At 29.7% G+C, this 14,870-nt stretch overlaps 1 long non-coding RNA gene across 1 annotated transcript in view; it reads right to left on the reverse strand.

The window, feature by feature from the left end:
• Positions 1 to 11,314, reverse strand: part of LOC123653604 — a 31,463-nt gene extending 20,149 nt beyond the window's left edge. The window contains exons 1-2 of the long non-coding RNA XR_006743127.1: positions 11,012 to 11,314; positions 8,382 to 8,451 (exon numbers count right to left, since the gene is read on the reverse strand). This is a non-coding gene — a long non-coding RNA (uncharacterized LOC123653604). The remainder of the gene's footprint in view (positions 1 to 8,381; positions 8,452 to 11,011) is intronic.
• Positions 11,315 to 14,870: the final 3,556 nt, after the last annotated feature.

The raw sequence follows: 14,870 nt of genomic DNA on the forward strand, positions 1-14,870 counted from the left end.
CAAAAAAAAATATCTGAAAATGAATTAATGTGAAATTCGAAGTTGAAAAGTCGAAACAAAGTCGAACTTTATTTCTATTTCATATTACTAACACATTTCTACGAGACATCCTTCTACAAACCTTTCTTAATAAAAAACAAATTTAAACGCCGGCCCTTAACATTAATTATCAATTCTAATAAACAGTCTAATCAGCCTACTGTTTATACATATAAAATATTTTTAATAGGCAATAGATGACAATTATTAGGTAGTTGTAAAGCTCGTTTTATGATTATTATTTCTAAAAATAAACTTTTGTAACTAAGTAGTCGCCTTTTGTACCCGTAGCCATATTAGCATAGTGACATTATTAATTGATTGGCTAAGCATGAGTTAGACACAAGTAACTGTGTAAATTAGGCGTGGCACAGGATGTATTGAACAAGGCGTGGTTACTAAAATACCGCTAACCCGTTTAAGTACTAAACAATAGGATATATATTAATCAATAAAGTAAAACTTTAAGTGAAAGACTTCATTGAATATTTTCTAAACGTGTTAACCCTAAATCACTTCTAATGTCTACTTTATGACTAACAAGAAATTTTTAAATATGTATATTCTTACCCTTTAAAGAAATCTGACACAGCGCAAGATATATAAAGTTATTTATTTGTTAGATATCTCTTTTAGAGTTTAAGTTGATAAATAAATTAATTAAGGAAATATCTTGTATGCTCAACGAAATAAGCATGCATCTGTCAACACCCATTTACGTGATATTTATTATTTAATTAATTTATTTTTTACCTTATTCTTTGTACTTTCAATGTCATTTCAATATTATTTTTTGTATATTAATTTATTTTTACAACGTAAATGATATTACAATGCTTTTAGTCGAGTCGCTATATTAGTAAATTATATATGTAAAAAACATCCATATTAAAAAGGTGGGTTGTGGACTTGTGGTGTTGCAATGACACCGTGAAAATTCTACGTCGGCGTCGTTCTAATTGATCCTTAATTCCTTACTACCATATTCCGAATCGGTGGTATCTTCAACTTACTTGAAAAAATAAATAATTGTGAATTAAATATCCATTTTTGTCTTTCTTTAAATTTTTTATCTAAAAAAGTGAATATTTTTTAGTACGATAATAATCTAAACATATGTGTATATATAGTTTTGTTGGAGACTGTTTAATACTTACATGCGTTGACATCCTTATTATTTTAATTATACTATAATAAATATTTATAGAATACAATGCGATTTGATTAAGACTATGAAAAGGAAAAATCTACACCGCAAAGTATTGACTCGCAACATGTGGTCGCAATCGTATATATGTAACATATTGCAGATTGAAAGAATTAATAATAAAAGTGATTATTATCAATTCTTTGCTTATACAAATGTGCTATTGATAAAATTCTCAATAAAAATAAAACAATAAAATATTTATCAATGTGAATTTTTGAAATATTGATAATGTATATTTAAAAAAAAACTGATAAAACAGCTCCTCGAACTGAAAAGGTCAGTGCCCCAACATTATTTCGTAATGGTATATCTTGAAGAGGCCAAATTTTTTAAAACAATAACGATTTATGGATTATACGTACAGATACATAAATTCAGAACTATATCTATTACCAGGAAGCACTCGATTACATCATGTCACAATAGCAGCTTAATCTAATTATCAACCCATTCATTGACTAGCCCGTTGGCGCAGTTTGTAGTGGCCCTGCTTTCTGTTCCGCGGGTTGCGGGTTCGATTCCCGCCTGAGTCAGGGTGTAATATTTGTATTTATATATTTATATATGTATTATTTCTATGTATGTTTACCAAAAAAAAATATTTATAACAGTCGGCTGTTACCTGTAACACAAGCATTAAGTTGCTTATCATAGTAACAGACGACCGTGTGTGTGTGTTATAAGATAAATATTTATTCATACCCTTATCTGTTTAGAAATATGAAATGAAATAGTAAAATTTAATATCAATTAACAATGGATTGATACGAAAAGTTTTTACATATAATCATCGGGTATACTATTAACAGCAATAAATAGGTCAAAAATTGATAGGTGTTTGTTGCCCTGAAATAAAATTAGCACTTGTTCGATATGAGATGAATTATTTATTAATAGGTATAATGAGACGCACGATGCGTGGCCGCGATAGCAGGGTGAGCGGCGCGACCTCGCCACAACCGATAGGCCCACGCAGCCTGATTGTCGCCAACAAGTCGAAACCAACACTTTTTACATTCACCCATGATGAACAGTAGTTCCTAACACCCAGACTTAAGATTGATTCTCCAATAACTAAAAACTGATAAATTTGAGGTTTCCTGTAAATCCTTATTATTAAAGGAAATTCCGGGGATTAATTAGAGCATTTAATTTCTTAAAATTTTACTCTGAAATCGTATCGTGTTTTGTTCATATATTCTAAATTTAAAATTTGCCTATAGAGAATTGAAGTACCCGGGTAAAGCGTGTTTTATAAATTTACAAAACGCAAATAACGTAGAAGCAGTGACATAATTTTAACAATATTAAGTTCGTGACACATGTCATTCGCTTCACTAATCTTCAAGACTACCCCATATCGCTACTTCACAACTATATAGGACAATGGTTGAAAATTGATTTGCTAAGCTACTCAATTATGGGATGACTGATATTTTCTACTAATAAATACGATCAATATTATATGTCTATCATCTAATACGAGTAACTGATTCATATGCTCTTGAAGGCACGGTAGGAGGTGTCCCACAAGGACGAACACCCAGACAGGACACAAATATTTGAACGTATAAGTAAATATTGTAAATTATATACTTTACTTATACATTAAATATTGTTATTTCATATAATCGTGGTTATGTTTGCTTTTGTAACATCACGTAAACATTATACCAATGCGATTCTATTAACATTCCTACGTTTTTATAAAAATATATGTTAGTCGATGAATACGATAATAATAATATATTAGCAACGGATGTTTTCCAATAATAAACATGTAATTATAGTACAACAGTCTTGTCAGCACGTATAGTATAAATAAAGCCTTCAAAAATAACATGTAAGGACATAATGAGAGTTAACGAAAGCATAATGTGAACTTTACGATGTCGTGCGAACTACGTCACTACTCACTTAATAATAAATATTTGAAATACTAAAAGTATCTAATTGAGGTTAGATTCTCAACGGCGCGGCGCCAAAAAGTCAATTGTATCTTCTCAACTTTATGAAACATTAGTGAAACAAAGTACATATAATACAAAATAGTCACAATCAATATACCTTATAAAAAATAGTATGACTATCTCATTAATTCATCATTCAACCATTAACTAGTAATAAAATACAGACTGCCTACCTATAGCGCCAATCTTCCGCTAACACTAAAACTTATTTCATAATACACTATCACAAAAGTAATTGGCGTTTTAATAAAAAAAATGACTTTTCATAAAAAATCTTCAATTTTTTTAATACATTGTGTGGTTGTGTTGTGTGTTAGAAAACACGTAGGTATAATTATTTCGATAGAAAATCAAATGAACATGAAATTTACATACAAGCTGTTGTCTAATTTTAATTCAAGTAAAAAATAAAATATGTCCTTTTAAGTTTTCACTAAGTTACCATCGATAACCATCGGCTCAGAACGCAGATTCTATAGAGAAGGCCGCCCGACACTGAACACAATCTTTTGGTCTTTAAATCAATCCTGTTCAATATGTTTACTTACATTCTATAATTTCGTGTGTGATTGACTTATTATACATCATACCACTTGATAATGATAAGAATGAGATGTATACGAAAAATATAACCATAAGTTTACAATAATAAATATAAAAAACAATAGTTAAAAGAGATTACATTGTAAATCATTTTTGACGATGAATTCATTTATCAAGATAAAATCTAATGTGGTGGCTTATTTTTGAAATTTATTCGTTTAAAAAAAGGCACTACCATAAAAGAATACCGCGGTAGTAAAAAGTAGACGTTGCATTATTATACTCATATTGCAAAACTTAAAACGCCCGGATAGAGAGCGCTTTTAGATAAGAGGGTCGAAGGGTTCATTCATTCTAAATATAATTAAATAAAATGAATGGATTTACGTCTCAGCAATTCACAATACTTGATTCATTACACTCGGAAGAATTGACACAACTATGAATAATTTTCTGCGGTCATTCTAAACTTTATACGTGCATTTAAAGGAACATTACATTTAAATATATAACATATTTAAATCAATATTTGCATCGTTATGATGCTAATTAAAAGTGCATAGTTATTATGACTGATATTAACTAATTGTGACTATATTATATTGACAAATTGTGGCTGAAATTGATTTACCTACAGATTAATTAACTAATGTAATGTAATTTAATAAATTATTTTAGTCCCGTGTTTCCCGATATACACATAATGTACAGAATTTATATTAATTTTTTCAATTTTTAATTTTACTTATATCATATTTATAACTTATATCATATTTGCTGCGTGGTTACGGCTGTAAGAATATCCCCCCCCCCCCCTCTCTTCCCGTGGGTGTCGTAAGAGGCGACTTAGGGATAACACGGTTCCACTTATCACCTTCGAACTTAAAAAGCCTACCGATGGTGAGATAACCCTCCAACTGCTGGCTTTGAAATACACAGGCCGAAGACGGGTAGCAGCGTCTTCCTTGCGACAAAGCCAACCCTGCGGTCACCAACCCGCCTGCCCAGCGTGGTGACTATGTGGGCTGAAGTGATGGTAAGTGATGATGATATTTATAATAAATTTGTAGTACATTTTTCTTTGCTCAATATTTAAACATTTATTGTAAACAAAAACTTATTATAAAATAAATTGGTTTAAAGTAAAAAGAAAAATTGAATTAAATATAATAACAGTAGTGCAGCGGATAATAACAATACAATGATATTGAACTAAGTTTAATATAATAATAGTTCCTACAACGTCATGTAAATATTCCGCTCTGACGGGCAGAAAGCGATAAATACACAGCTCAGATAAGACGCCTAATTAGAATATGTTCTAATTACACTTAATTAATTATTCATTAATTTAAAATAACATTAACATTAACATGTTTTGAAAAGCTATTTACACGTTATAAGCTTTCTTCCATTGTCTGTTATGTTTTTTTTGAGCAAGAAATATGCAACCGAGAAATATTTATCTGGTATCTTACCAAACATTTAAGAGAATGAAATTATAACTTTGATCTGTAATATGAATGACGTCATCTTTTTAGTACGAGTAACTAATAAGTAGGTCATGATATTCATTGGCATCCGCACTGCATCTGCCTGTAAGTAATATACATTTTTTTTTACTTTTCGAATGATTCTCAACTTTGGTACTTTGATCAAACCTTAGTTATATTTTAAGTATTTTAAAGTTTAACGATATGACATTTTGTAATATTACATCACAATAAAGTGAATTGTAGACATTTCACATGATTGAGTAATAAGTATTGGAATGTTGCGATAATAGCAGCAATCGAGATAAAAATGAAGAAAACAATCATTTCTTTAGGAGGATCTGATAAAATCTAAATTCCTTAAATTATTACATATATAGATAAGGTGATAGTCATATATACGTCATGCATATTGATGACGCTCTACGATAAGCGGTATTCAATTGTTGCTAATTTACATTTTCGCAATAACAGAGACATTATCGTCTGTAGGAGTTTACTAGTTTCAAATTATAGACTAAAATATCGTTCAACGTGTTTAGTGGTATTTTGTGTCGCCAAATAGTCTTTTGTTCTTTGAATGCTTTAGGAACAATGCGAATCACGCCCAAAACGATATCTTATCATTTTATCGATGCTATTGTATGTACAATTATTTATTAGATTAATAATTGAATGTAATATAAGTTAATTGTATGTATCACCGACGTTATATATGATGCAATCTAGGTAATTTTTGATACGAATATGAATGAGTTAGACTCTACCAACTCAACGGTATCCCAATTTTTACTACAATTACTAAATACTAATCGAACCACAGAACGGAATTACGATACAAATTGGAGATCCATAGTTAAGTTGGATTATTATCCAAACTGTAACTGTAGCAATACTATCTACTCACAACAAACATAAATATTTGCGATTTGCAGCGATCGAACCCGCAACCAGTACTGTGACCGTTGCGCCAACGCATCATCAAATTATCAAGAACCACAAAGAATTGGTGTCTTATCTGCATAATCTCTAGAAATCATTTCTTATTTATTTTAATTACAAAAGTAAATCAGACAGTAAAAAGCACTTAATTAGTCCTTGTATTATTCATCAATCATAAATTAATAATTAAAATACATACCTATGTTGGATCTTTTAAGTCCTGAAATAGCTTTTGTAAGAATTCCGGATGGATTTAGCGATAAGATAGGTGTATTAGTAATATTTTATATGAGTAAGGGTAGGACTGCCTGAACAACTGTTATGACTCATTATCTTTCGCTGAAAACGATGAATATTAAGAAAGATATTGAGCCTATGAATAACTGAATTTTGGTTACTAAATATAACTGTTATTACTCATAAATACATTTACAAAATCGTTTCGGTCATTGACTCATCACGAAATCCCAAGCACCGCTGGACAGATAAAAACGAAATTTGGTAATAGGCGTCTGCTAAAAGCGGATTTTCGATTGGGTCGGATTAAAGGGGCTAAGGGCTCTCACATGTTTGTATGACAGTTCTTCATATTCGTCCGATTTTGGAATATTAGAGGTAGTAAACTTTTTATTTTGGGCTATTGATCTAAAATTAGTATGTATGGAAATTGGAAAAAAAACAGGAAACATTATAAGGAGGGAGGTGTTGTAATGAGTTATCACGTGTGTGTATTTTTCATTGAACTCAAACTTAACAAATGTCTGAATACTTTTATCACAACACTTCATTTTCCGAAATTTAATCAAATTATACGAGTAGATTATATTCTAAAAATTTCAATAGTATTTGTAACAAAAATTACACGTAATTTATGGATGTGGTGGGTAGTCTCAAACGTAGAGGTTGAATATTGCTAAAAAAATATCACGTGATTAAAATAAAACGATCCTTTAGAAGCATGAAACTATATCCTTAGGCATTGATGATGAATACTAAATATGTATTTTAACATTTTAAAAATGCTTTAAGGAGTTTTATGCACATTTAGATGATGTACCTGGATGTAGTAACAGAAACCTACTCATCATTTCATGTTAAATTTTCATAATCGTAATTATTCATAACCGCATCTATATATCCATAATATATCATATCCATAATTCTTGCGGTACATCTAATCCGGAAACAATATATAGACAGAAGATTACATTTCATCAAAATCAGTGAAAAAAAGCTGAAAAAGATCCACTTTGTAGTTTTAATAGACTTGTAATACTTTAAGACGCCGCGTTGGCGCAACGGTTACGCCATGGATAGGTTAGCCATGGATTGTACCTGTTGCGCTGGCGGTTGCGGGTTCGATCCCCGCACATGACAAACATTTGTATTGGCCATACAGGTGTTTACCGTAGTCTGGGTGTTTGTGCAGTCCTTGTGGGTCTCCCCACCGTACCTCGGAGAGCACGTTAAGCCGTCGGTCCCTGTTGTTATCATGTACACCTGATAGCGATCGTTACTCATAGTAGGGAATATATCCGCCAACCCGGATTGGAGCAGCGTGGTGGATTAAGCTTTGATCCTTCTCCTACATGGGGAAAGAGGCCAATGCCCAGTAGTGGGATATTACAGGCTGAAGCAGAAATACTTTAAAATGACTCTATCCGCTTTAGATTTTTAAAACATCATAATTACAAATATATACACCAACGTTATGAATCGCTCGATCCATTCACGAATCACAAATTGTTTCGATATCATTTTCTTAGTAATGAAAAGAATGTTTGTGAATCACTTGTTACTTAAGCTATCATTTTATTGAAGACTCAAATAATGTTCTCCATAATTTTATGTAATTGAATGATTCATTAGTATCATTGTATGATATTATTTTCCGAGACGATGATTACTTACAACTCTTTGAAGTATTTCTAGAATATATTTATAGTAAATATGGCGTACACTTCCATTTTTTATAAATATTTTGAAGTTACTAATTTTATTCTACTTTAATTAGAATTGCTTGTGTGAAAAACGTTAAATATTAACTTTTATGCAAGTCTAATAGAATTGAAATAAGTAAAATATTTCAAAAATTTGCTACTTAAAAATGAGTCTATGTAGATATTATTAATTTCTTGGGGTGTACCTCTTTTATTTTGATAAAATAATAGTAGTCTAACTTACTCGTAATATCATCTGCCAGTGAACGTCCCGTCAAAATCGGTCTAGCCTTTTCAGAGATTACCTGAAACGTCTGTTTATTTCAGACAGAAAAAAAATATATTAAATATTTTATCATAGTAGAATGCATATATTTCTTATATTACAATCGGATACTTAAATTTTAATAGTTTGAGGAGATTTTGATAATAATTGTCTATAGAAAAAAAAATGTTACATTCGCCATATAATTCAAGAATGTAAAAATTATATTTGGTATAATATTGTTTCTAAATTTGTATTATTATTATATAATTAAACTTATTATTGTAAGGTAAATTATTTCAATAAAAATGTTATTTTATAACAGTTATTTAGATATGTTAATAAATTATATTACGATTTATAACTTCTATTTTTAGCAATATGATACGAATACAGATTACAGATTTATAAATATTTTTACGAAATCTCAACAAAGATAATTTCTCATAATTTTTTCATTCACATATGATGAAACATACGGAATGATTGATAAAAACCATATTTGCTACGAGTGTTTACTAGGATCGGGTGATGAATCACAACTAGTAATTTTCTTACTTATTCAGTTTGTAATAGGTATATAAATTGTTAATGTTCATTGACACTCGATGAATGTCTGGTTGATTCAACTATTTCTACAATAAGAGAATGCACTGTTCTTTGTTCAAATCAATAACAAAATCTAGCCAATGATTAAAGTTTTTTGTCATTTATCTTTTGATAACATCGATTGATGTCGTTTAGATTGTGTTTCACACTTAAAAATGAATGTTGTTACAATATATGGTAACATTTTAAAGTAACTAATTAGAAACAAGTAAACATAATATCTTTACGAACGAAGGTATCAATTCTTTTACTTAAAATGAAAACTATTACAAAACCAACAAACAGTGCGCCTTTTTTAGGCTTTCAAATCAGAATCACTGAACTATTTTCAAGATTTTGTACTGATTTTTAAAATTATGTTGCACATTATGTTGCAAATTATGTTTAATTTTACGAGTATTGCAATTTTATTATTTTATTACACTTTGTGTTGTTTTACTTCTTTAGGACACTAAAATTTATAAATTACCACTTTAACTTTTTCGTAATTTTCTTTATGATTGTATTTTTTTTTACCTTGCAGGAAAGTGTATAACTAATCTCGTGTAGATTTTATTTCTAATACGTTGCTCTAGTATACAAATTGTAAGCAACTACTCTACTAAATATACTTTGAAACCATAAAGTGTATTATGAAACTAACTTCTCACCTAAGTCGCTATTGAACTCCAAAATGCTACGTAATATACAGTAGCAGTATAAAGTAAATTAATCATTGAATATTCGATTACAAACTATACAGAAACTCTATATTTGTATGTATGTCTATTTTTTTAACATTAAAAAAGTTACATGAATACTCAACACTCACAACACTCAATACGAATATGACGTTAATTCAAAAAATTATTAAATGTCAAAAATCCAATACATTTAACACTAGCACTTCATTTATTGTATCAAAGTCTAATAATAAATTATATGAAGTTTGTGTGTACATCGGTAAAAATGATTCATCAATATGGCAAAATAAAACTGAACACTTATCATTTGTTTTTTTTTATGAAATCACAAGACTCTGAAATGACTACTATGGAAGTTTTTGAGCAGTATGAGAGATGAAGTCGCCTAGATTCTAAAATCTGAATTTTCATTAGCATATCATAGAGTATTCATATCTAGCATTATTCGTGTATCGATATCGACTATCGAAAATTTAAAAATTATGATATCAAAGTATACACGACCGTCCTTTGTTTTGGTACTTTGTTTTGGTTTTTACTGAAACTAAATATGCAGCCATATCATTACTATAATTATAGTACAAGATTCGATTTAGATTCTTAATCGTGACATGATATATTGTAACTATTGCAAAGCCTTTTGTACTATTTTTAGTAAATTCATTGATACGATTGCACTTTAAAATATGTTTACTTAATTATAAAAAATGATTTTTTTAAATGAAAATTAAACTCGAACTCAAAGCTTTTCTTAATGATCTACATTTTATTTTAAAGTTAATCAACGCGGAACCACTTAATATCCGAAATACTTATAGTTATTAGTATTTTTTATCTTAATTATGTTAAAACAAGATTTATTAAAATCATATAAAAATCACTTAATCATTGACAGGTTTATTAGTAGGGAGATTACGCAGTTATGAATAAAATACACACTATTTACGCACATTAAGGCAAAATATGCAAAATCAATTAGCAAATATTCGAGCAAGTCTTCCTAGAATTTAATTTTTACATTTGATAGTTTATCTTTTATATAAAAACGATTCCTTTTAGTATCAAATGAGTAGATTTTTATTATATATTGCTATATTTACTTACTGTATGCGTACTATGAAGTAACATCAACTTAAATAAGTAGGTACTTCCATACTCATAAATACCGACGTGTACAAGAAGTCAACTTGTCGGTTGCTCATATGCAACTTTCTAATATAAAATTACAGGTAAGTATCCACATAAAATTAAAAATATATATATTAATGATGACTACGTAATTTACCAACTATTCGTATAAAATAATCAAAACATTACCTTAAAAATTAGTTCGGACTTTTCCTTCAGTTATCAATTACTCAAATACACACTTCACTTTCAGTACACTTGGAAAAGTTCGTTAAGTTGAGCGAAAAATGGCACATAAGAAAATGTAAACAAATGCCGATATGACCAGTACATATGTAAATACAAGCGTTATCGCTAATAAAAAAATATATTCGAGTCAAAAGAAGTTAGATTTCGATCGTATATCGAACGTATACGACTGCGATCTGCGGCGTACGAGAATGCGTGGTAACGAGAGCCACGCAGGCTGGCGGCGGCGAGGCAGCGCGTGCACTGAGTGGTGGGCCGTGGCCGGTGGGTCTCCGCTGCCGGCCGCCGCGCGACTCTGCCCCGCGCGTGCGCCGGACCTGTTCCAAGCACCACTATCTCAATTCTCAAACCAGCATGCACTGCAAAACGACACCGTCACTCGCCACTCGCCTTCCTTGCACCGAGTACTGCACGGACCACACACCAATTCGATAACTTTTAGGTCCCTCTATCGACTACACTTTTGACACTCATAAATATATGCATTTGAGATAGTATTAGACTGCTTTATAGGATCGTTGGCGAGAATGTGCATTGGAGGTCGTGGACCGATAAGTACAAGAGCAGGCTAGCAAAATAACCAAAACCTTCCATACATTTTGTGGTGTGAAACGCTTTTTAGTATTTTAGTTATTTTTAGATAAATTTATTATACTATTAAAGTGACTTTTTATGTTCATATAAGGATAAATTATATCAGGATAAAAAATAGAACAGTAAAATACAAAAATAATTGCCACGAATGGGCAATTGAATAATTATTGATTCTGAAAATACTTTTCGATAGTAATACCTTAAAATCTTGATTAACTTAATTTGCATAATTTTATTTATTGTTTTAAAACTTATAACAATGTCTCTGAAATATGTATCTAAACAGTTTTTAGTTCATTTAACAATTTAGTTTAAAAAGTGAAACAAATTTAATCGCAAAAACAAATACAATTCACAAAAAAAATCTCTTCTTTTAAGAAATTGATTACAAATTGATTTATAACAAAAAATGTACGTGACGACATTTTTTAAATACGTAACAAATGATCCACCATGGTTGAAAAAGCTTTACGTATCATAATAACATAAAACTTTATTACCTAATATGAAATATAATCTAAAACTAAAAGAAAATAATTACGAAAATTAAAGCATTACAAAGTTTTTGGGTAATCGACACAAATTCCTGTTATCTGAATTCGAGGCGTTTTATTATTTTAAATATAAAGATATAAATGAAAAAAAGTAAACTTTTTAAATCATTCAATAGCTTATATATATTCTTTTCAAATAGTATAGAATAATATATGTGTATGTAATAAATATATGTGTGTGTGTCTGTGTGGTCTTTGATTTAAATTGTGTTGATAAATTTAATTAAAAATTCGAGTGGAATTAATCTAGCAGTTATACGTTTACGAAAGGCGGAGGGTTGCAAGGTAAAACTTGGGCTAGTACTGCTAAATATTAATAAGGCACTAATTTTATAAAAAAAAAAAATTATTGGCTTCAGTGTAAGCCAATCACTATAATAGAGTCTAAAAAAATGATCTTTTCGAACTAATACAATAAGCTTTAATAGTTTTTCTTAGATTCACACACGTTGCCTTACAATATTTTCACATACTCGTATTAAATAGCTAATATCAAAGTATATACATGCTATGGATGTTATCCTCGAGAAATATGTACCTTACTGCAGTGACGTTGGAGATTAAGCTTCCTACAGACTATAGACACAACAACTTAATCAAAAATTGACTCTCCTTAAAGAATTAGTGTAGATTACGAGTATATCTATATTGCGTATCAAGGGTATTGCAGAAGATTGATGGTTCTTTGTTTGAAAATGCAACTAAATCTGTGAATTATTACGGTCATTTATTACTAGTCATCACACAATAGAAATTCATTCGCTTAAAAATAAGATTAAGTATAATATCTCATTATTATTGCACATAGGCTTCCTCCATGTATGAGAAGGATACATTACATTAATTACTACATTCAATTACAAAATTATTACATCCTGATACCAATATATTCAATTAAATGAGTTTGTTTTGTTAATTCTAATATAACTATTTTTATGTAATTAGTTAATAGTGTATACACAAAATCTAATTTAACGCTAATTTATTAGCTACTTGCATAATTTTCAAAAATGATAATTGTGTTTGCTTGCAAACGAAAAAAACTGACTTCAATTACATCGACAAGTAATAATAAATAATGAAAAAAAAAATATATAACATACACACACGGTCGTCTGTTCCTATTGTAAGCAACTTAATGCTTGTGTTACAGGTAAGAGCTGACTGTTATAGCTATTTTTTTTATAAATATACATATATATATATATTACATCCAGACTCGGGCGGGAATCGAACCCGCAATCCACGGAACAAAAAGCAGGGCCACTATAAACTGCGCCAACGGGCTAGTAAAAGTAATACAACGTAAGTAGACGAAAAAAATTAACAAACACACTAGTCGTCATCACGATTTTCGAAGGATTCTCTCGATTTCTCTGGTATTCCATCATCAGATCCTGGTTTCCTTATCATGGGATCACTATCACTTGGGATATTGTCTTTCTAACAAAAAAAGAATTATCAAAATCGGTTCATAAACGACAAAGTTATCCCCGAACATACATTTAAATATATATATATATATATATATATATATATATATATATATATATATATATATATATATAAATATATATATAAAGACAAGAATTCGGGATCCTTAAGGCTGAGCTACTGTTTGCTATCGCTTCTAAACTATTTGACTACAATTGAAAGATCTTTTCTTTCGTCTATATTAAATAAGGAAGCAAATCAAAGGGCCTGTTAGGTTCTTATTATAAATATGTACTTATCTGACATAAACTTATGACGCAATTCATGAAACACGTTAGTTTCTAACGCTGATTAGTACTTATTTCACCAAAAAAGCTTTCCTTTCTGATATTAAGCGACAAGAACTTCTAGGACAGTTTTTTAACGTTTTACTCTCAACGGCTAGTAGTAGTTCAGTAGAATGATAATTCTGTCGGGGGTCCAAAAAAAGTTTTATACATTTACAATTTATACATTTATGACATAAAAAATGATACAGTTATTTTATAAGTTTTATATAGTAAGAATATTATTTTGATTATTGCGAATGTGTATTTGGTAACTAAAATATTATGCATATATACCTATCATAGCAGTTTGACAGTTTATATAAATAATGGCCAAAAATATGGAACTATTCAGAACCGTATTTCTGTATAATGATAAAAGTAACTTATAAGCGTAATAGCGAAAAACTTTGTAGTACTTTGAGTAATGACGCAGACTATTTATTAATCAACTAGAACAACAAACATCTTGTTTCTGTGACGTTTATAAAACATACTATGAAATGACTACATGATTTACTACTTTCGTAGACATGTAAGGATTAAGGACATGGCGTATTAAATAGGTTTAAAGTAATGTTTACATTACTGAAGTACTCCTATAAGGAAAATATTGAAGTTAAACACGATTTTATTATGTTTATTTCATAGAAATGATATCAATCACAAATAGATTACTTGTCAACATTAGCTTTATCACCATTATAATTGTATTTTTATGCTATTTATTGACGCAGGCCTCAGTTTTTGAATAAAAAATTGCAATATGGATGAAATATTGGCTCTCTAGTTTTAATCGGTTAAAAATACTAGTATAAAGAAACACTCTTTTGAAAAAGAAACATATTAACTTACAATTACATTACTATATACCTATGTTCTATATACGTA

This window comes from Melitaea cinxia, chromosome 5 (genome assembly GCF_905220565.1).
Source record: "Melitaea cinxia chromosome 5, ilMelCinx1.1, whole genome shotgun sequence".
In the NCBI taxonomy this organism is placed as follows: Eukaryota; Metazoa; Arthropoda; class Insecta; order Lepidoptera; family Nymphalidae; genus Melitaea; species Melitaea cinxia.